Source organism: Trachemys scripta, chromosome 7 (assembly GCF_013100865.1).
Source record: "Trachemys scripta elegans isolate TJP31775 chromosome 7, CAS_Tse_1.0, whole genome shotgun sequence".
Lineage (NCBI taxonomy): Eukaryota > Metazoa > Chordata > Testudines > Emydidae > Trachemys > Trachemys scripta.
The window spans coordinates 51,146,535-51,168,779 of record NC_048304.1 but is presented as its reverse complement, the minus strand read 5'-3'; the positions used below and the strand labels follow the sequence as shown (position 1 = coordinate 51,168,779).

General features: G+C 50.5%; 1 protein-coding gene across 1 annotated transcript in view; it reads right to left on the bottom strand.

The window, feature by feature from the left end:
• Nucleotides 1–17,398: 17,398 nt before the first annotated feature.
• The window catches only part of BSN (bassoon presynaptic cytomatrix protein), a 450,473-nt gene continuing 445,626 nt past the window's right edge, over nucleotides 17,399–22,245 (bottom strand). Inside the window, 1 exon segment of the mRNA XM_034775746.1 lies at nucleotides 17,399–21,920. The gene's annotated coding sequence lies outside the window, so the exon portion shown is untranslated.

Here is a 22,245-nt window from a genome sequence, read left to right as displayed (position 1 = left end):
CACCCAAATGGAACCAAACCCCCTTTGAACCCAGAAAGGAACACTTGGGAATTCCTCCCTGTGGGATGCCCTCAAGCCTTTTCACCCCCTCTCCGGGGAAGAGCTGAGAAAGGAAACAAAGGAAATTAGCTGTGGTTACCAGCTAATCAAACAACATGCACAAACCTCTTAGGACACCAAAAATCCAATCCTGTTCTTAAAAAAAGGTAAATCTTATTAAAAACAAAAAGAAAAAATACATCTGGAACATAGGCTTGTGCTAGATTTTAAAAGAGCAATTCCAAAAACAAGCACTCAAAATAGCTTTCTTGAGGGTTCAGCTTAAAGGTTACAAGCAAACAAAGCATCTGGGGTTAGTACAGAGGAGTCCACAAGCCAATAAGAAATAAAAAAAATAATCCTAATCACGTCTAGCTAAACATTCTGATCTACATACACATTTGGAGTTCAGATAAGTAGTTCTAGGCATGATCTGATGACTTATAATCATACCTGACTTAGCTGCTTATAGCATGGCTGCTCTGTCCCTCCAGCCCAGAGAACAACAGACAAAGGCAAAGTTTCTTTGCCAATTTTAAAAAGTTCTACCTTCCCATTGGCTCTTTTGGACAGGTGCCAATTTTTTCCTTTACCTGTGGGACTTTTTAACCCTTTACAGGTAAACCAACTAAAGAACAGCTACCAAGAGTGATTTTACAGCTAACTGGCTGGCTGTGTCTCCATCAAAGGGAGCTTTATTTATAGGGTCCACACCAGCTGGGATTTCTTTCTGGAGGTTTAAGAAACAGAGTTAATAAGATACATGCACCTCTAATTTTACCAATAATTACATGAAGAACAAAACAGTACTTTTTACATTTCAAGGACTACTATGACATAGAATACAGGGACATTTTTACCTGGCTGATTCTGGGAAACCTTCCCAGGAGACTGCATCAGCCACTTTGTGAGAGGCTCCTGAAATGTGTTGTATTTTAAAATCAAAGTCTTGGAGAGATAAACTCCATCGAAGGTTTTTGTTAATCGCTTTGTGTGAAGCCAGTTTAGTGCAGCACGGTCAGTCTGCAGGTGGAAACGCCATCCCCAAATGTATGGGCGTAGCTTCCCCAGGGCATAAAAAATGGCGTAACATTCTTTTTCTGAGACTGACCAGTGACTTTCCCTCTCAGAATTTTTTTTGCTGAGAAACACGACAGGATGGAATTGTTGATATGGTCCTTCCTGCATTAAAACTGCTCCCACACCACACTCAGATGCATCTGTGGTTACAATGAACGATTGGTTGAAGTCCAGGGCCCGACGTAAGGGCTGCCTTAAGCTGGTTAAAGGCTTTTTGGCACTTTTCAGTCCACTGAATGGCATTTAGTTGCTTTTCCTGGTCAGGTCTGGTCAGTGGGGTGGCAATTTGGCTGTACAAAGCGTTGGTAATACCCAGCCAAGCCTAAGAAGGATTGGACCTGCTTCTTTGACTTAGGGACAGGCCAATTTTGGATAGCATTTACCTTAACCTGTAGGGGGTTGATAGTTCCTTGACCCACCTGGTGTCCAAGGTACATTACCCTGTTTGACACTTTTTGGCCTTAACAGTTAATCATCAAATGTCAGCATTGGAAGGGAATCTCAGGAGGTCATCTAGTCCAACCCCCTGCTCAAAGTAGGACCAATCCCCAGACAGATTTTTGCCCCAGATCCCTAAATGCCCTCCCCTCAAGGATTGAACTCACAACCCTGGGTTTAGCAGGCCCATGCTCAAACCACTGAGCTATCCCTCCCCCACCTCTCTTATGCACTGGAAGACAGCTTGGAGATGTTCCAGGTGTTCTGCCCATGAAGCTGAGAATATAGCCACATTGTCGAGGTAGGCAACTACAAATTCCCCAAATCCAGCCACAAGGTTATCTACCGGTCTCTGGAAGGTGGAGGGTGCATTTCGCAGTCCGAAAGGGAGCACATTAAATTCATACAACCCTACATGGGTGATGAAGGCTGACCTTTCCTTGTCTGGGTCATCTAGTGGCACTCCCCTTAGTTAAGACTAAGATGGAGATGAAGTGGGCACATCCCAGTTTCTCCAATAGCTCATCTGTGCATGGCATTGGATAGTTTTCCGGGCGAGTTACAGCATTTAGCTTACGGTAGTCCACACAAAAGCAGATTTCCCCACTGGTTTGGGACCCAGAACCACTGGAGAGGCCCATGCACTCTCAGAGGGGCAGATTACACCCATCTGAAACATGTCCTTGATCTCTCCTCCTATTCCGGTTTTGGCTTGAGGGCCATCTGGTAGGTTTAGGCTCTAATTGGGAGAGCATCACCTGTGTTAATGGAGTGGTAAGCCCGTTCTGTCCATCCTGGGGTGGCTGAAAACATTGGTGTGAAATTGGTGCACAGCTCCTGGATTTGCTGTCACTGGTTACGCCCAAGGGTCATGGAAACGCTCACATCTTCCACGCCACCATTGCTTTTTCCTTCATAGTAGACTCCTTCAGGCCACTCAGCGTCATCTCTCTCCTGAGCTGTAAACTGGAGAACCTTGATTTCTCGGTAATAAATGGGCTTTAGAGAATTAACATGGTATACTTGAGGTTTTCGGGTAGGGTCTGGGAATGCTATGAGGTAATTAACAGCTCGCAGGTGCTGTCGAACCATAAATGGCCCCTCCCACAATGTTTCCATCTTATTGGCCTTGAGCACTTTCAGGACCATGGCTTGGTCAGCTACTTTGAAGGAACACGCTCTGGCATGTTTATCATACCAGGTGTTTTGCTCTTGTTGAGCATCCTTTAGGTTTTCTCGAGCAAGACTTTCTAGAGAGTCCTTGAGGGTGTTTTGCAGCTTGGTTACGAAGTCCAAAATGTTAATTCCTGGGGAAGATGTAACCCCCTCCCATTGCTGCTTCTCCCGCAACCCGAGCCCCATGAGCCCGAGTCCGCTGGCATGAGCCATCCGCAGGTTTTTCCTTGCTGTGTAGATATACCCATAGAGACTGGCCAACCTGCCTGGAGGAGGGTTATTTGAGGAATGACAGCGGTGACACCTCACTCCACGGTGATGTGATGGTAACACTGCCTCTCTAGGTAGTGACCTGGTGGGCATATGGAGCGTAATTTATGGCAATGCACTAGTTGAAATGAGAATTTAAGGTATGCTTTATTAGATAGTTGTTAGCTGTTTATATATGTCACTCTTCTGCCAATGGGAGTTGGCAGTAATAAGGGCTACATCTAGGGGTTCCTCTTAAAAATACAAAACAGAACATGCTTGTGCCACCCTCCCCACATAATAATCTAGGAAAATGTATGTCTGTGTATAACAAAAGAGAACTTTTCATAAAAGAGAAAGGGAACCCAGCATTAGTTTGGGAAAACACCATACCCACATTCAAAACCAAGCAATCCTAAGCAAAAACCCATCTCCAGATTGCCTCAGTTTCCCACCTTGCAGTGGGAAAGTGTAATGATGCTGCCTCTAGTGGGACACAACTGAGAGTATCAATTCAGGACAAATTGCTTAGAGCAGGGCAATTACAGCCCAAGAATGGGTTTTCTTTATCATTAAGGCACGCTAAACCAGCCAAACAGTGGCTAACCATAAGTCGCCTTCCTCCGCAGCATGGGGCAGGGATCTCTAGCAGGAGGGTTTCTGCCGATTGAAGTCACCTAAAACAGGATTGGGGACTTCAACAGCAGAGTCCAGGGAAGGGGTAGGGACGGTTTTATGGCCTGCAGCATGCAGGGGGTCAGACCAGATGATCATAATGGTCCCTTCTGACCTTAGAGTCTATGAGTCTATGAGTCTATGAGTCATAAAAGCAATTTCCTGGGCTCGTCTACACTACGAGGTTAGGTCGAATTTAGCTGTGTTAGGTTGATTTTATAAGCAATGCGGCTATACAACCAACCCCGTTCCATCAACTTAAAGGGCTTTTAAAATCGACTGCTGTACTCCTCCCTGACGACGTTCTTGGGTCAAATTTGGGGTAGTGCCGACGCAGTGTTGTGCAATACGACAGTAATGGCCTCCGGGAGCTATCCCAGAGTGCTCCAATGTGACTGCGCTAGACAGCACTTTCAACTCCAATATATTAGCCAGGTACACAAGAAAAGCCCCGGGAACTTTTGAATTTTATTTCCTGTTTGGTCAGCAGCACAGGTGACCATGCAGACCCAGAATCGCAATCGAGCTGTAGCATGGAGCGAACGGGAGACACTGGATCTGATTGCTGTATGGGGAGAAGAATCTGTGCAGGCAGAACTCCGATCCAGCAGAATAAATGAAGGAGGACTGAGTCATCTATCTGCCGTCCTGACCGAGAAAACCGAGAGGTCTGCTGCTTGCCAGGAGCTAGGATTCACGATGTGACAGAGAGACTGCCGAGACTCATCAAGTCCTTGTATCGCTACCCCTTCCTGCTTCTCCATGTGGGCATCAATGATACTGCCAAGAATGACCTTGAGCGGATCACTGCAGACTACGTGGCTCTGGGAAGAAGGATAAAGGAGTTTGAGGCGCAAGTGGTGTTCTTGTCCATCCTCCCTGTGCAGGGAAAAGGTCTGGGTAGAGACCGTTGAATTGTGGAAGTCAACGAATGGCTACGCAGGTGGTGTCAGAGAGAAGGCTAAGGATTCTTCGACAATGGGATGATGTTCCAAGAAGAAGGAGTGCTAGGCAGAGATGGACTCCACCTAACGAAGAGAGGGAAGAACATCTTCGCAAGCAGGCTGGCTTAACCTAGTGAGGAGGGCTTTAAACTAGGTTCACCGGGGGAAGGAGACCAAAGCCCTGAGGTAAGTGGGGAAATGGGATACCGGGAGGAAGCACGAGCAGGAGAGGGTAAGAAGGGAGGACTCCTGTCTCAGACTGAGAAAGCGGGACAATCAGCGAGTTATCTTTCGTGCCTATATACAAATGCAAGAAGCCTGGGAAACAAGCAGGGAGAACTAGAAGTCCTGGCACAGTCAAGGAACTATGATGTCATTGGAATAACAGAGACTTGGTGGGATAACTCACATGACTGGAGTACTGTCATGGATGGATATAAACTGTTCAGGAAGGACAGGCAGGGCAGAAAAGGTGGGGGAGTTGCATTGTATGTAAGAGAGGAGTATGACTGCTCAGAGCTCCAGTATGAAACTGCAGAAAAACCTGAGAGTCTCTGAATTAAGTTTAGAAGTGTGAGCAACAAGGGTGATGTAGTGGTGGGAGTCTGCTATAGACCACCAGACCAGGGGGATGAGGTGGACGAGGCTTTCTTCCGGCAACTAGCAGAAGTTACTAGATCGCAGGCCATGGTTCTCATGGGAGACTTTAATCATCCTGATATCTGCTGGGAGAGCAATACAGCGGTGCACAGACAATCCTGGAAATTTTTGGAAAGTGTAGGGGACAATTTCCTGGTGCAAGTGCTGGAGGAACCAACTAGGGGCAGAGCTCTTCTAGACCTACTGTTCACAAACCGGGAAGAATTAGTAGGGGAAGCAAAAGTGGATGGGAACCTGGGAGGCAGTAACCATGAGATGGTCAAGTTCAGGATCCTGACACAAGGAAGAAAGGAGAGCAGCAGACTACGGACCCTGGACTTCAGAAAAGCAGACTTTGACTCCCTCGGGGAACTGATGGGCAGGATCCCCTGGGAGAATAACATGAGGGGGAAAGGAGTCCAGGAGAGCTGGCTGTATTTTAAATAATCCTTATTGAGGTTGCAGGAAAAAACCATCCCGATGTGTAGAAAGAATAGTAAATATGGCAGGCGAATAGCTTGGCTAAACAGTGAAATCCTTGCTGATCTTAAAAGCAAAAAAGAAGCTTACAAGAAGTGGAAGATTGACTTGGGTCAATGACCAGGGAGGAGTATAAAAATATTGCTCAGGCATGCAGGAGTGAAATCAGGAAGGCCAAATCACACTTGGAGTTGCAGCTAGCAAGAGATGTTAAGAGTAGTAAGAAGGGTTTCTTCAGGTATGTTAGCAACAAGAAGAAAGTCAAGGAAAGTGTGGGCCCCTTACTGAATGAGGGAGGCAACCTAGTGACAGAGGATGTGGAAAAAACTATTAAGGGTATGTCTACACTACGAGATTAATCTGAATTTATATAATTCGAATTTGGAAAACAGGTTGTATAAATTCGATTGTATGCAACCACACTAAGCACATTAATTCGGCGGTGTGCGTCCATGTAGTGTAGACCAGGCCTAGGTGGATTACGGCAGACTTCTGGTGTTGTTGCACCCGAAAGTGTCTTGGGCGTGGGCCTGACAATGGGTTCAGGGTTCGTAGGGTTGATGGGTGAGGCTGGGGTATCAGCTCGTGCCGGGCAGAGTGGAATCTCTGCCGCTGGCAGTAACAGAGGGGAAAAGTCAGGAACAGGTGACTCTTGATTCAGTGTCTCGCCGGAGGTGGTGAAGTCTGGCAACTCAACTGAAAATGTGTCCTGAGGACTGGTATGACCTGGCAGCAGCTGATCCACATGTCGCTGCCAGGTGAGATCCTCTGCAGTCCGGACTGTGTAGGAAACAGGTCCTGTCTGAGTGATGACAGTGGCAGGGACCCATTTAGCTACAGAAGTATAATTCCAAGCCAAAACCGGCTGTCCCGGGCTAAAGGTTCGGTCTTTTGCTCTGGGTGCATGCCTGATTACTTGATCTTGCTGCAGACGTTGCACAATTTGTCGGGGTTCAGAAGGTTTCAGCAGATCAAAGCAAGTGAGCAGTTGTCATCCCATCATTAGAAAGGCCGGGGATGCCTTGGTCGTAGCATGAGGTGTGTTTCTGTAGGATAGTAAGAAGGTGTCCAGACGCTTTTGAATGGATAATTGTCCCCTTGCTGATTTCAAAGCTTGCTTCATTGTCTGCACAAATCTTTCAGCTAATCCATTGGTGGATAGATGATATGGTGCTGAAGTGATGTGGTGTATCCCATTCGCCTTCATAAACGTTTGAAACTCCTGAGAGACAAACTGCCGTCCGTTGTCACTCACAAGTTGTTCTGGCAGACCAAAACGACTAAAGAGTCCTCGAAGTTTTTGGATAGTACTCTCTGCAGTAGTGACTTCTGGTCATTTAGAATGGGCATCTACCACCACCAAGAACATGCTTCCTTCAAGGGGGCCAGCAAAGTTAACGTGAATACATTGCCACGGGTTTTCAGGCCAGTCCCATGGATGTAGGGGTGCCCACTGGGGTGCATTCCTCACACCCTGACATGACATACAAGCTCTTGCCTTCTCTTCAATAGCACTGTCCAATCCAGGCCACCAAAAATAGCTTCGTGCAATCTCCTTCATGCGCACTATTCCACAGTGACCAGAATGGAGCTGTTCTAACATCTGTGATCTCAGTGGTGGTGGGATAATGACATGTCTCCCCCACAACAAACAACCACATTGGATTGATAACTCCGTCCTCCTGGACGTGTAGGTAACAAGATCGGGTGAGACCAGAGAGGTCGTTCGTCAAGATGTTCCATGCATCACCAGGTCCCTAACCTGGGACAATACTGGATCAACTCGAGTTGCCTTCTTTACCTGAATAGCGGTGATGGGTGTATTCTCTACCTGTTCAAAGTAAAAGATTTCCTTTTGGGCAATATCTCGACGGTTGACTGGCAAAGGCAGCCTTGAGAGACCATCCGCCTTGCCATGCAGAGTGGATTTCCGATATTTGATTTCATATGTATGCGTGGTAAGCAACAATGCCCACCGTTGCATACGACTAGCGGCTAATGGAGGAATGCTTGTGTGGGGTCCAAAAATTTAAGTCCGAGGTCGATGATCTGTGAGAAGAGTAAACTTCAGTCCGAACAGGTACTGATGAAACTTCTGAATTCCGAAAACGATTCCCAATGCCACATATTCAATTTGGGCATAGTTAGTTTCTGCTTTGCTTAGAGTGCGTGAAGCAAAAGCAATAGGTCTCTCTTCTCCAGAAGGCATAATGTGTGACACGACTGCTCCCACTCCATAAGGGGACACATTGCAGGCCAACGGTAGGGGTAAGGATGGATCAAAGTGCGTTAGAACTTCAGAATTTAGCAATGCATCCTTAGCTTTGTTAAATGCAACATCACAGGTTTCAGTCCACTTCCAGGCCTTATTCTGCCCAAGGAGTTCGTGAAGTGGTTTTAGCAGTGTGGCTAACTGTGAGATGAGCTTTCCATAATAGTTCAATAGTCCTAGAAACGAGCGAAGCTGGCTAACATTTTGAGGCGGGGGAGCCTCCACAATAGCCTTATCTTTGGCAGGGGCCTTACGAAGACCTGTAGCATCAATGATGTGTCCCAAATATTCAACAGACGGCTGGAAGAATTCGCACTTGTCTTTGCGGACTCGCAGTCCATACTCTTCCAGTCTTTGTAGGGTAGCCTCTAAATTCTTTAGGTGATCCTCCTCATTTCTTCCAGTGACCAGGATGTTGTCCAGATAGCACTGGACTCCTGTCAAGCCACACAAGATCTGGTCCATAGCCCTCTGGAACAGGGCGGGAGCAGATATTATTCTGAAGGGTAGGCGACAGTATCATTAAAGCCCCTTATGCGTAACAATAGTCAACAGCTCTTGGGACTTTTCATCAACGTGCATCTGTAAATATGCTTGACTCAAATCAATCTTACTGAACTTTTGTCCCCCAGCCAGGCCTGCGAAGAGGTCGTCGATGTGGGGAAGCGGGTATTGCTCTGCACACAACACTGGGTTGACAGTGACTTTAAAATCACCGGAAATCTGGAGGGAGCCATCTTTCTTCATTATTGGAACAATAGGAGTTGCCCATGGGCTATGGGTAACTGGTATTAGGACTCCATTTGTGACCAGACGCTCCAGGTCCGCTTCAACCTTCGGCCTGAGGGCATATGGCACAGTTCTGGCTTTCAGATATTTTGGTTGACTGTCAGGTTTAATGTTCAATGTCAGTGATTCCCTTCATACTTCCCAGATCCTCTCCAAAAACAGCAGCATATTTCCTTAGTATAGTGGTCAGACCGGTTTCTTCTTTAGTCACTTGGTGCACTTCTACCCAATTCAGCTGGATCTTCCTAAGCCAAGATCTACCCATTAAAACTGGGTAATTACCTCTCACCACAAACAGTGGCAATTTAGCAGCCTGTCCATTGAGCTCCACCTTAACATCAGTAGTGCCCAACATGGGCACAGCTTCTCCCGTATATGTCTTCAGAACTGTTTTTGTTGCTTTAAGCGGAAGATGCTGCAGCTTTTCTTTATACAGAGTGTCTGAGACCAGCGAAATGGCTGCACCGGTGTCCAGTTCCATGCGTATAGGTTTGCCGTCCAACAACGGGGTTACCCAGTATTCATGTGAGCCCACTGCCAAAGACAAAACATGGAGTGGCTCTTCTTCTTGTGATGAGGTTTTCTCCTTGGTCATCCTGGGTCTGCTCTAGGGTATGCAGATTTCCCTTTTTGGTCGGCCAGACCACAGGCCTCTTTTTCTTTTGTTTACAGGCACACGCAATGTGTCCCTTTTTGCCACAGTGTCGACACACCAGGTCCTTACACCAGCATTCTGATGCAGGGTGACCCGGCTTACCACAGTGGTAACATTCCTGACTCCCCACAGTTTTCTGGGTAGGTTCTTGTGACACCTTATACACCCTAGGGGATGCACGGATGGATTGTGCCTCCTTTGTAGCCAGTTCCATGGAGACAGTAATATCAATGGCCTTCTGTAAGGTAAACTGAGCTTCTGTCAATAGGCGCTTCTGTATAGTTTCACTGTGCAGGCCACACACTAACCTGTCACGTAGGGCATCATTTAACATCTCCTTAAATTCACAGTGTTCTGCAAGCTTTCTCAAAGTTGCTACAAATTGTACAACTGTTTCATCTTCTTTCTGGTCTCTTTTGTGGAACCTATATCTTTCAGCAATTACCAGTGGTTTTGGAGAAAAATGGGACCCCAGGATTTCCACAATGTCACTGTAAGATTTAGTCTCTGGCTTAAGAGGGTGTAGTAAGCTGCGTAGCAGGGAGTAGGTCTTAGCCCCTACAACACTTAACTCTATTGGAACCTTCTTCTGTTCTGTAATGTCATTTGCAATAACAAAAAGCTCAAAACGCTCAGTATATACATGCCATTGCACTATAGTCTCCTCAAAAGGTTCCAGTGGCCCTGTAAGTGTAACCATGATTTTAGTTTCAGTTTGCACAGTCAGTGCAAACAAGCCAGTTCTCACCCCCTTCCAGCAGCAAACAAGGTTTTTTTTTTGGGGGGGGGGGAGGGGTTTGTACCTTAACTTCTACTTCCTTCTGTTGCTGGGGCAGCACAGAAATCCCATCCTCGTCGCCACATTGTTATATCCTTGGGGGCAACAGTTTTAGGAAGAAATCACTGGAGACACAGAGAGCTGTAAACCTTGGAGCAGCCATTTATTGCTACACACAGAACTAACCAACAGCCAGACAGAGGTATAAACCTTAAAAGCAGCCATTTATTACCACACACTGAACTAATCAAAAACCAGCCAAAACAGGCTGGGCTATCCCCTAATAATCTAACTCAGTTACCAGAGCAACACAAGATTCTATTACCACGAGAACCAAATACACAACAGTTGACCCCATGGAAAAGCTCTGGCATTTAGCTATGGTTACCATCCGTCCGGGTTTCCCCGGACATGTCCGGCTTTTTCAGCGTTAAATGGCCGTCCGGGGAGGATTTCTAATCAAGTAGAAATGTCCGGGATTTCCCCCTTCCCCTCATGCGGAGTGCGGCGCGGCTGATTGGACGCCTGGCCTGATTGAAAGCTGCTCAGAGCCACTAAGGCCTCTAGCAGCCAGAGTCCCTCCCCCTCCCCCGCTTCCACCTCCCCCACAGAGCAGCGCGGCTGTGTTTGATTCCAGGTGGAGCCTGCATTTCTCCCTCTGCCGGGTAAGCGGGGGGAGCAGGGCAGATGGCGGAGGTGTGTGTGTGTGTAGAGGCTGCAGGGGCAGGGCAGGCAGGGGGCACAGAGGCTGCAGGGGCGGGGGGGTGCAGAGGCTGCAGGGTGAGTGGGGAGCAGGGGGGCACAGAGAGAGGCTGCAGGGGCGGGGGAGTGCAGAGGCTGCAGGGTGAGGAGGAGCAGGCAAGGGCATAGGGGCTGCGGGGCAAGTGGGGAGCAGGGAAGCACTTAGCAACCCCCAACCAAGATCAGAGCGGGAGGGAGGAGAGGGAATGTGGGGTGCTCAGAGGAGGGGGCAGAGTTGGGGCAGGGACTTTGGGGAAGGGGTTGGAATGGGGGCGGAGAAGGGGTGGGGTTGGGGCGGGGCCAGGGGTGGGGAAGGGGAGGAGTTGGGGCAGGGGTGGGACCGGGGCCCCGTGGAGTGTCCTCTTTTTTAAATGTTTGAATATGGTAACCCTACATTTAGCTGCCTTACTGGGTCCCAAGGCCATAGACGCCATCAGCAGACAGGCTTCCACTCCCGGCCCCAGCATATATGTCTGCATGTACTCTCCTGGCCTCAGGCCCCTCGGACACCCAGTGGGAGGGGACGGTGGTTGTCAATGTGGAGACGTTCCTGGAGCAGCGAGATTCTGGGACAAAGAAACCCCTTGTCAGGTCCTGAGTGCTACAGGGCTGTGTGACCTGGGTGAAGGTCCCAGGAATGAAGCCACTCGCTCTGCCTATGGCCCAGATCCCTGTGCAGACAGGAGGGGTCGGGCTGGCTGGTAGATATCCAAGATATCAGCTTTGACGTCCTGTTGGATGATGACTGTGTTTCTCTGGGACAGGATCCAGGCCCTGTTCCTGTAACAGCCAAGGATTCAAATTTGAATCCAGAGAACAAATCTGCTGGGACTGAAGCTGTCAGTGTAAATGCAAATGACCTGGCTGGCAGGGAGGAGGAGCTGCTAAGCTCAGGTGCCCTGCCTGTCTGTAACCAGAGCCCTGGAGCTGAGTGGGATAGATGCTCTCCCCCCGCCTCCCCCCCGGGTATACGGGGAAGGTGTCTCACGCTGGCTCTGATGCTGTGACCAAAGCAGCGGGCTCGCTGCCTGCCCTCATTGGGACAGCAGGGGCAAAGCTGAGCTCAGGGGGAGCTTTGAGGCCCCTGCCCATCATGGAGGAAGCTTTTCAGAACGTGGCTGTGGACACAGTGGAGTCCCTCAACAAGGCACCCCAGGCAGGGAAGAAATACATTCTGCTGGGTGGTAGAGTTCACCACCTACTACCCTGAGGCGATGGCTCTGTCCTCCACCAAGGCAGACACCATAGCAGAAGAGTTGCTGACCATCTTCAGCTGAGTGGGATTCCTGTGGGAGGTCCTTACAGACTAGGGGCCCAATTTCATGTCAGCGCCGCTGCAGTGTTTGTGGGAGAAATGTGGGGTCCAGCACACCTAGGCCTCTGCATATCACCCTCAGTCTAACTGGCTGGTGGAGAGGTTTAATGGGACCCTGAAGATTGTTAGGATATAGATATTCAGGCCTGTCTTTAAGAATTTAGGTGTATTCTTATCACTTAGCTAGTTATAGAGGTATAAAAGAGAGACTCAAAATCACTCTCTATATGTGTAAGGGACAGTCTGAGGCTCTGTTCTTAGGCTAAGTAAGGCCTTTGGCTAAGTAGCAAAGGCAGCCATGGGCTGAGAAGTGAATGGTCACATCCTCACATTCCGAACTAGTCACATGGAAATAAAGTGCTATTGGGCTGTTAGGAATCTTATCAATAGACACAGCTGGAAAACCCTTATGTCTGTATAAATGTAGTTGTGAAATCCTCACTTCTGTATTGTTTTGTATGTTTATTTGCATGGTCTCTGTCTGGTTCTGTGATTGTTTCTGTCTGCTGTATAATTAATTTTGTTGGGTGTAAACCAATTAAGGTGGTGGAATATAATTGGTTAAATAACCATGTTACAGTATGTTAGGATTGGTTAGTTAAATTTCAGTAAAATGATTGGTTAAGGTATAGCTAAGCAGAACTCAAGTTTTACTATATAGTCTGCAGTCAATCAGGAAGTAAGGGGGGGATGGGAACAGGGAATAGAGGTGGGGAAATTGGAATCATGTTTTGCTAAGGGGGGAATGGGAATAGGTAAGGCTCTGTGGTGTCAGAGCAGAGAAGGGGGACACTGAGGAAGGAAACTGGAATCATGCTTGCTGGAAGTTCACCCCAATAAACATCGAATTGTTTGCGCCTTTGGACTTCGGGTATTGTTGCTCTCTGTTCATGCGAGAAGGACCAGGAAAGTGAGAGGGTGAAGGAATAAGCCCCCTAACAGAGACGATGCTGAAGACTTATGGACCAGCATCTGCAGGACTGAGACAAGTATTTACCCCACCTGCTGTTTGCATACCAAGAAGTGCCCCAGGAATCTACGAGTCCTCCCCTTTCGAGTTGCTGTGTGAGGGGACTCCTGGACTTGGTGATGGATGAATGGGAGGGGAAGGCCTCTCCCAATGGGGAATCAGTGGTGGCGTACATACTAACTTTCCGGGAAAAGCTCACTAAGCTCATGGGTCTGGCCAGGGAGAACCTAACCAGGGCCCAAGGGAAGCAGAAGGTCTGATATGACCATTCAGCACAGGCCCGCTCCTATGCCACTGAGGACCAAGTGATTGTTCTCATCCCAGTGCTCTCATCCCAGTGTGAAAGAATAAGCTACAAGCTGCCTGGGATAGGCCCTTTGGGGTGAACTATATGGAACTGTACAACTGGGCTCTCAGTCACCGAGGGTACCAGGTCAACATGATGAAGCCATACTGTGATAGGGAAAAATTGGTGCCGATAGTGTGTGGCCAGTGGGAGAAGAAGAGGGAAGATCACCTAGTGGAGCTCTTCTCTGTGACAGGGGCCAACCTCCCTCTGGAATCAATTCCCCTCTTTGAGCAGCTATTCCCTGCCTTGCAGGCAGAGATCAGAGAGGGGCTGCATTCGTATCAGCAGCTGTTTTCCAACCGGCCTGGGCTCACTAACTTAGCTGTCCCACTGGATGGAGATGGGAGCCAATCTTCCCATCAGGTGTTCCCCGTTTAGAGTCACTGGGAAAACCCAGGACTTGTCGAGAGAGGTCAGAGACATGCTGGCTTTAGGGGTAATCCAGCCGTCCTTCAGCCCCTGGGCCTTGCCCTTGGTGCTGGGCCCCAAGAAGGATGGGTTGACCCGGTTCTGTGTGGAAGCTCAATTCCATCACTGTGTTCAATGCCTAACCCATGCCTAGGCCTGATGAGCTCCTAGACAAGTTGCGGGGAGCTTGGTACCTATGGATCTCACCAAGGGTTACTAGCAGGTGCCTTTGGAGCCAGATTGAAATCTGCTTTTATCACCCCTCTGAGGCTCTGTGAGTTCTTGGTCCTGCCTTTCGGCCTCAAGAGGGCATCTGCCACTTCCCAGCACCTGGTAAACAAGTTACTGAGGGGGATGGAGGACTTTCTTTGCCCTAGCGTATATTGATGATATCTGTATCTTTAGCCAGACATGGGAGGAGCATGTGTCCCAGATGAAGAGGAGGCTGGGTCGCCTCTGGGATGCAGGATTGACTATTAAAGCTGAAAAGTGTAAGGGGGGGGCTGGCAGAAGTGTCATACCTGGGCCACAAGGTGGGGGCACAGCTGCCTGAAGCCAGAGTCGGCCAAGGTGGAGGTGCTCAGAGACTGGCCCACTCCCAAGATTAAGAATCAGGTCCAGGTCTTTACAGGGATGGTGGGTTTGTACCCCCACTTTAGTTCCCTAGACGCCCCCATCACTGAGCTATGTAAGAAGGGCAAGCCAGATAAAGTGGTCTGGACCAGCAGCGCCAGAGGGCTCTCTCTGCTCCGAAGGAGGCTCTAGTCAAGTGCACAGTTCTGGTAAACCCAGTCTTTGACAAACCCTTCATGGTGTTCACTGATGCCTCAGACACCGCACTGGGTGCGGTGCTGATGCGAATTGATGCGAAGGGGGAGAGACACCCCATCATGTACCTGAGCAGGAAGCTGCTGCTCCTGGAGCAGAGCTATGTGGTCATAGAGAAGGAATGCCTGGCTCTGGTGTGGGCTCTTAAAAAGCTGAAGCCGTATCTATTTGGGTGGTGCTTCACTGATACACTGACCACTCGCCGCTGCTGTGGCTGCACCAGATGAAAGGGGGCAACGTCAAACTCCTGAGGTGGAGTGTGGTCCTCCAGGAGTATGAGATGGAGGCGGTCCATGTGAGTGGCATGCTCTGTCATGAAGAGACGGGGCCTGAAGTTCCCCAGGTCACTGGCTAAACTGACCCTGCTCAGTTCAGTCTCAAAGGGTGAAGAGATGTGACAAAGTGGGAGGGTTTTTTCTTAATGTTTTGCATGAATACTGTGTGTGCCACAGTTTCCCCTGTGTTACACAAATACCTAGGTGGTGAGACAAGGATGTGTGATTTTTACTGAGACTCTAGTGGGCAGTTGTGGCTGCCACTAGCTGCCTGCACACAGATAATGGTTGGCAGGCCCTGATTAAAGCAGAGGCTTTAGGGTCTGCAGCCCTGGCTCAAGGGGGGCCCCGGAAAAATAAATCACAGGTAGCAATCAAAGGGGCGCTCAGGCAGGCTGCCTGTATGTTGTGGCCCCATGCCTCTCCCAGAAACAGCCGGCTGCTGGCACGTCTCTGTGGCTTCTGGGGGGGGGAGGGGGTCCGCACACTGCCCCTGCCCCCAGCACAGTCCCTGCAGCTCCCATTGCACCCCCTCCTGCACCCCAATCCCCTGCCCCAGGTCAGAATCCTCTCCTGCACCCAAACTCCCTCCCAGACCCTGCAATCCCTCCTGCACCCCAATCCCCTGCCCCAGCCCCCTCCTGCACCAAACTCCCTCCCAGGAAAAAGACTTGTATACAGGGCCCCCACAAAATCTAATAGGCCCGGGGCCAACAGGAGAGTTAATCCAGCCGTGATGGTTGGACACTTTGTAACCTGGGAACTGATGGCCAGGGCCCCTCTACCAGGAGCCAGCCAGCTGTGACAAGTTGGAACAAAGAGAGAGGTGGAGAACAGGTGACCTTTTTGCCTGGAAAAGAGACAAAGGACTAAGGACAAGCTGCTGGAGGCTAGTTAGTTTCCTGGTTTGGGACACAGTGGGACAGCCCACGGCTCTGGATCCCTCCAAAATGGACTTTGCTGTAACTTCCTGCTTTATGTGCTGACAAGCTGTGCTGTACGCCATGTTCTTGTCGACTAATAAACACTTCTATTTCACTATGCTGCCTGAGAGTCACTGCTGACTGTGAAGTGGGGTGCAGGGACCCTTTGGGGGGGGGGGGGGGGGAGGCTTCCGCAGGTGGCCCATCCAGGGGGACTTGCTGTGGGGAGCTCTGTAGAGGTCCGGAATCCCCAGCTCCTCAGCCTTTCCTCAGCCCTGCTCCACTCAGGTACTCTGTCTCTGCTCCCTGCAGCCAGGCCCTTCTCTCCCTGAACGCAGAGAGAGACTGCTGAGCTCCTGGCTCCCAGCCTCTTTATACAGGCCAGCTGAGTCTGTTTGGGGCATGGCCCCAGCGGCAGCCACTTCCCCTGATCAGCTCAGCCTTCACGCTGCCTGCTCCTTGCGCTATCTCAGGCCCTTCCAGGCAGGAGCAGGTGTCCAACCTGCTACAAGCTCACAGAGGGCTGAATGCTCCGACTCAGACCCAGTAGGCACTGAAGGCGAGCAGGTTGCTCTGGTTAGAGTGGCCCTTGAGGGGAGACATGCTGCCCCAGAGTCCTGCCTGACTTAATTCAGAGCAGTTCCAGAGCACCCAGCCTGTGACTCCACAACAGCCAGTCTCCTTGAGCCAGGTAGCCAGCCCCTTAGCCAAGAGTCCCCTGTGACTCATCAGACTATGTCTACACTACAGCGGGATCAATGGTCTGAGAAGTGAAGACCCACCAAATCAACAGCAGATCGCTCTCAAGTGGACCCCTGTACTCTACCCCCAATGAGGGACAGGTCTACACTACCGCGGGGATCGACGCTCTGAGATTGATCTACCGGTGGTCGATTTAGCGGGTCTAGTAAAGACTGTAGATCGCTCTCCAGTTGACCCCTGTACTCTACCCCCAATAAGAAGAGTAAGGTAAGATTTTCTCCTGTCTACCCCCCATGGTGTAGACCCCACGGTAACTCGACCTAAGGGACATTATTCATGTAGCTGGAATTGCGTAGTGTAGGTTGACTTACCGTGGTAGTATAGACTGCGGCTTAGATCCAGCAGCTCAGGGCTGCAGGCAACTCTGCTCCCCACCTGTCCCACAATGAACACAGCTATGCTAGGAGGAAAAGCCATTGTCCCACCAAACCTGACTGAACCCAGACTTGCTCACCAGGGACCCCAGTGCTGCTGGACATGCCCATTCAGCTCAATCCAGCAGCAGCTGCTAGTGCCTGTCATCTTCTGGGCTGCCTGGCTCTCCTCAGTGCACTCCAGCCCCACTTTGCTGTGTAGTCTCGCTCGATACAGATCAAGTCATGGCACCCTCTGATTTCTATCAAGTCCTTTTATTCTGTTCTCACAGAAATACCTTGTAGGGGCAATGTCTTGGAGGGAGTCACAATACAGGAGGTGGCACACTGAAATACACGTTCTCACAGAGCACAGCAGGACTACACACCATTCACAAGGTCATTGCACTTACAACTGGCAATTTGCTCTTTTGTTTGAGCTTTGTACAGCACCCCCTCCCTCCCTCCCTCCAAAAGCCAATGCAAAGGAAAGCCCCCGGGGATGTGAGCGCGGGGAGGGGATGGCAAGAGCAGTCAGCCCAGTGAGCCCACTACAGATGTGTGGCAAGTGTGCTGGGCAGTGAGAAGTGCTCCGTGGCCTCGCTGGGTTTTGTTCTCGGTACCACTGGAAATTCCACACTGTACAACTATTTACATGGCAGGAATGAAGGGGGCTGGTGCAGCCACTGCTGAGCAAACCAGCGGAGTGCAGGAGTCCAGCTTAGAGCCCTGGAGAAGCATCTGCAGACTATGCACTTGTCATTGGGGGAAACTTCCTGGCGGGCCCTAGAACATCCTGCTGCCTGGGGCAAGAACAGCCATGCCTGCCCCCTTCGAAGGTGCCGAGCAGCAGGAGCCCAAGCGCGAGGCTCTGTGTTCAGGACTAGCTCACTCTTATACTCAAACCAGTACCCCAAGCAAGCCCCTGGCAATGCCCCAGCCAGGCGGGATGTTAAGGGAGTCAGGTTTCTCTGTTCTGCATCACCTGCGGGGCTGGCACCATGCTGCCCACAAGTGTGGCCAGTGCAGATCAGCAGGCGTAGTGCCCAGCAGCTCTGCTGGGTCCGTGATTAGCTGCTTGCCTGCCAACTGCAGTGTGGCCATGTCTGCAGTGACCGCACACTTGTTGGCAGCGCCACGTTGGCCAGGCTGACCCTGCCAAGCTCTGACCTGGGGGCTGCTGCGCTGCACTCTCTGACAGCCTGGCCAGGCAAAGGGCTCTGTCCCCACTCACTCTGGCACACCCTGGCCGGGGGCCTGGTTTTACCTCTTCTCTGAGCTGCAGCACCTAAGCAGGAGGTGGGAGAGGATGTGCTCCTGGCACAGCTGGGGAGGGACTGACTCACAGTCCCCCAGCGATAGTGACGCTCTGCCCTGCATAGCGAGAGGAGAACTCAACCTCCATGGCCACAAGGATGTGGCCTCTGTGCCGAGACACCACCCAGGGGCTCAGTCATTGACTATGGCGCTGCAAGCAGTTGGCTGCAGTGAACTGAGCAGCCATCTGCAGTGCTACCTGTCAAGATGCTCCCCCTCCCAGCCCCCCGTGGACAAGGCCACAGTGATCTGCACAGATCCACAGCTAGTGCAGACCCACCTCCAAGCCGTGCCCAGGCAGAACACTACTCTGAGCCTGCACATGATCCCAGAAGCATGCAGCGTCTGCAACATCCCTCCATGCTCCCTGACCTCAGACATGGGGTATCAGCTGCACCCTCCTGGGTCCCATGGGGATCAATAATGGGGGGTCCCATTCCTTTCCACGGCCTCCAGCTTGGATCTCAGCAGCTGCCTGCAGAGCCTGGGGTTCCTCCCAGCTGCAGCATGGGTGTCACAGCCCTGGAGGGCTCCCCTCTGTGATGTGAAGGTCTCTGCACCGCACAGAGAGCCTGGGTTGGCAGGTCACCCAGTGTCAATGTGCAGCAGCTCCGGCCATACCTCAGGGGAGTCTTGGTATGTGCATAGGATCCCAACCCGGCCATGGTACCCGACCCAGAACAGTGCAGACGCTGGTGCTTGTTCCAACCATCTGCACTTGGAACCATCCATGGAATCGCTTGGCACCTGCTGTTCTGCAAGGATGGCTGAAGTGCCTCCTTCAAGACAACATGGCCCATGGTGGCAACCATTTCCAGCTCCAACACAGAGCATTGCATACTGAGACCTGAAGTCTCTGTCGGTGGCACCTCTCTACTAACAGTGAGGGTGGATTCATTCTGTCCCAGTTAACGCTGGCCTTTGGGCAGGCTGCTGACATAAGCCTGGCTTGGGCAGGTTCGGGTACCCCTGGCTGAGAGAATGGGAGGACAGTGCAGCAAGCCCTAAGCAGAGTGTGGAGCCCAAGATCCCTGACCAGAGGTGCTTTGGGATTCAAGAAGGAGGGTGTTGGCTGGGCCAATCACTCACCAATCTGGCACAGCCAAGCTGGTGCACACTGCAGAGTGAGTGCTGTGGTGGGCACCCCTGGGTCCTGCCCAGTCCCCACAGGCTCACAGTGCCCAGGGGCACAGAGAAGGCTCTGGCCCCATCTCTTTGCAATGCCCTCTCACCTGAAAGGGCTTTACAGGCTTCATCTAGCTTGTGCAAACACAGGGCTCAGCCAGGTGGCTATGGGCAGGGAGGGCACTGCAACTGCGGGGCAGTCTGCTTCGCTTTACTATCACTGGGCCATGCTCAGTTCTCTCTCCATGGATTCCTGGGGTAGTTGTTCAGGGCTCTTCAGTCACTGGTAATACTGCACTGGAAGGAGCAGCACTGAGAGCTGACACCACTATGAAACCTCTCAGCCTCACAAAGCAGGGCAGCGCAGGGAGGCTTCAGTGCAGAAATTCTAAAACCAATTTCCAGAGCTGTTCCAGCTGCTCTGCCCAGCTGGCTACTGGTCTTGCCCCCCATTGCCCGGTTACCTATTCTGAGATGGGCCAGGGCTATCTCAGGGAATCCCTGGTGGTGCTGTGTATTAGACCTTGGTAGCCACTGCAGAGAGTTCAGATGCATCAGCTGCAGGATGTTCTGCTTCACATTGGGACTGTGCCATCAATAACAAGTGCATAAATCTGCTACTAGCATTCAACATCAAAGATGAACCATGAGAAAAAAATCCTCCAAGCAAAGAACCTCAAGCGTTAAATGTAAATGAGAGCGTGCAGAAAAGTAGCAAGCCATGCTCTACTACAGGACGGTCACAGGCCTTTGGCAAAGTGTCCCTCGATGGGTCAAACATGCCACTAATTGAAATGTTATACGCACGGGTGTTTGATATAAAGATCACTATCCAGTATCAATAGCACAGGTGCAATTAAATCCTTATACAGAACATTGAACGTGGTAAATATTAACAGGATTTTTTCAATTTTGTATTTCATTGCATAGAACATTAGACATGAGACTCACTCGTGGTTACCCAAGGTGGATGGAAGCTCCAATGGATCACACCAACTGTTGTTTTGAGCATGCTCAGCATGAATGAGAGACTGGCAGGAAACTGACAACACAAACAAATGAAAACCAGAACATTTGTACACTTGCTGATTTTTCTACGGTGAAACAAACTTTCCATTTGGTTTCCTTCTGCTCTCCTGGGTTATGGTCCAAGGAACTTCATCCTGGCAGGTTTGTTGTGAGTAGCTCCTCCATCTTTCTGAGCATGCCCACCGGCAATGGCTTAAGAAGGACTTGAATTGCACAGTAATAAGAAGGAGAATGGCAGCAGCAGCGCTCTCCTGACCTTGTGCTCTTTATAGCCTTCTGGACTCTATTGCTTCTACAGACAACAGCCTGGGTGCTAACTCAGCACAAAGCAGAAAGGAAAGAGAATTCAGTACAAAGGAAACCAAACCAAAAAGAAACAAGAAACCTCCAGCCCCAGGGTGTTGATGAGGTATAGATGTAAATCAAAGTGGAATGATTAAGGCTGTTCTTGAAATAAAAATAATACCCAGGCATACGTAAAACAATGTGTGATGTTACCAATGGATAGCACTGCCATTTGAATGCTTTAGAATGGCTTCAGGATGGCTTTGGGGCGGCTGAGAGACATGCCTGGCCAGTATCTGCTTTGGGAAAAGTCAGCCAGTTTACGCACTGCCTTTCAGAGTCCTATGGCCTCGTATCTCAATAAGGAAACAGTGTTAGGTCCTAATTGAAGTTCTCTCAATCCCCCGGATGGGGGTGTAGAACACTTTCCGTCGCAGGGATGGTGAGAGTACAGGAACGCTGTGCATGCGGAGGGGCCGATGGGGCAAACTGGAATGTGAAGGAGATTGTAGCCTTCAGCTCCCAGCCCTCGAATCGTACATGGCTCAGAGAGAGGGAAAAACCTATGAAGATACTAGAGTTAAGATTCAATGAGTGAGCAACTCTGTGTATAATCTCAAGAAAGGGCCAGGGTCCCCCCATCAGATCCCCAGCCCAAGGAGACCACAGGAGGGAGCAGTCCTGCACAAGCTCAGAAGTATCCTCTGAGAGCAGGGCAAACCCCACCTCCATGACAGTCACATTGTGGCACAGGCCCATACTTTGTCAATGTTCCTGATGGACACCAAGCCTGCGCGCTGGGCATGTGTTCCCATGGCTTCCTCCAGACAGTGCACAGAGCTGAGAAGAGGTCGCTCCCCACGCCCTCCTGCAGCGTTGCCTCAGGCTCTGAAGAAGCTTGCTACGGGTAAAGGCCTGGTTTGCTCAGTGAGACCCAACATCCTGTCTTCGGCCTTCCAGGTCACGCTGGGCCCTTCTGGCCTTGCAATCTGTGAAGCAGCCTAGTGGTTTCCATGGTTTCAAAAGCTTGATGAGAGACAGAAAGAGATAGAAAGATCATTGACAACTGTTTGTGTGTGCAGTGCCTGGTGCAATGAGCCCTGGTCCATGACTGAGCTCCAAGCACTTTCACTATCACCCCTGCCCCGCCGGCATGCACAGTGCTCTGGCTTGGGAACAGCTGCAGGCACAGTGGCCAGCGGGAGGAGCGTGTAGCCTGTTTACAATCAAGGAGATGGCTCCTGACCCAATGAACTACGCAGCCCCCGGGGACCCTTAGCTTAAATCTGGGCTCAGAGCTGTGCATTTCACCCTCTGCAAATCAGCACTGCAGCCCCTCCCCCCCCCCCCC